Genomic DNA, 1,280 nt, shown 5'->3' on the forward strand with positions numbered 1-1,280 from the left:
CCTCCAGCTTAGCCCCGCTGCCTCACGGCGGCACGTCTCCCTCTTTGCTGCTTTCTGGGCTCTCCTGCGCCTCAGCCTGCCCCGGCCCCTCTGTGTTCTGCTGTTCGGTTCGTTCCCCCTGCGTCCCTTTAGCCCCATGCCTGCTTTTTTGGCCGCCTGTTTCTTAGTCGTGGGGAAAGTGTGTGAAGGGGCCTGAGAGCTGCAGTGTTTTGAAGGTGCAAGTGCTTCATGTCCTGTTAAAAGTGAGGCAGAAAGCTGTGTGTGATGAGAGAGGGCTGAACGTGGGATGCGGGGAGGTTTCTGAAGGGAGTTTAGGGGTGGTTTTGTGTTTAACCTGTGCTGTGTGGTATTCCTGTCCTGGTTGCTCCACTCTAAAAGGCTGGGTGGCTTTTGGCTTCCAGGTGTAGTTTTTTTTCATGCCAATCAAGCCATAAGTAGAGGCAGAAGAAGATATTGATGCTGACAACTCTCTAGTTTGGTTTAATAGAGTTCTGGTTGTGCTTTGAAAGTGTTGTGTTGTTCTGTGCCTATACTTGAGAAAAGCTAGTTGTTCAGGATGGTTGGTGGGAAGCGGTACAGGTCATGGTAAAGATCTGCAGCTCCGGAGTGCTGCTATGTGTTATGTTTTAAATTAAAAGCTGTGCAGTGGTTATGTGATAGTGTTGTGGCTTAGCCTGGCAGAAAGCTGAACACCACCACAGAGCCACTTACTCATTCCCCCTGCCTCAGTGGGATGGGGGAGGGAATTGGAAAAAAGGCAAAACCCATGGGTTGAGATAAAGAGAGTTTAGTAAAACAGCAGAAGAAAATAGTAATAATACTAATGATAAGAGAATATACAAAAGAAGTGATGCACAATGCTATTGCTCACCACCTGTTGACCGATGCCCATCCCCAAGCAGTGATTGCTGCACCTGGGTCAGCTCCTCCAAGTTTCTATACTGAGCATGATGCCATACGGTCTGGAATAGCCCTTGGGCAGTTGAGGGTACAGCTAGGATAGATGCCCCATCCCAGCTTCTCGTGCCCCTGGCAGAGCAGGGGAAGCTGAAAAGTCTTGAGTGGTGTAAGCACTGCTCAGCAATGACTAAAACATCAGTGTGTTATCAACATTACTCTCATCCTAAATCCAAACCACAGCACTATGCCAGCTACTCTATCCGAGCTGAAACCAGGAAATAGAGGAACTCTGCATTTGGGGTGATGCTTTTTAAGGGCTTTTGTATAGTTAATGAAGTGCTTTGTAAATCTTAAGAATGGGGTAGTTAATTTTGTTCTTG

The sequence above is a fragment of the Egretta garzetta genome, unplaced genomic scaffold, assembly GCF_000687185.1.
Source record: "Egretta garzetta isolate BGI_Z169 unplaced genomic scaffold, ASM68718v1 scaffold497, whole genome shotgun sequence".
Taxonomy (NCBI): Eukaryota; Metazoa; Chordata; class Aves; order Pelecaniformes; family Ardeidae; genus Egretta; species Egretta garzetta.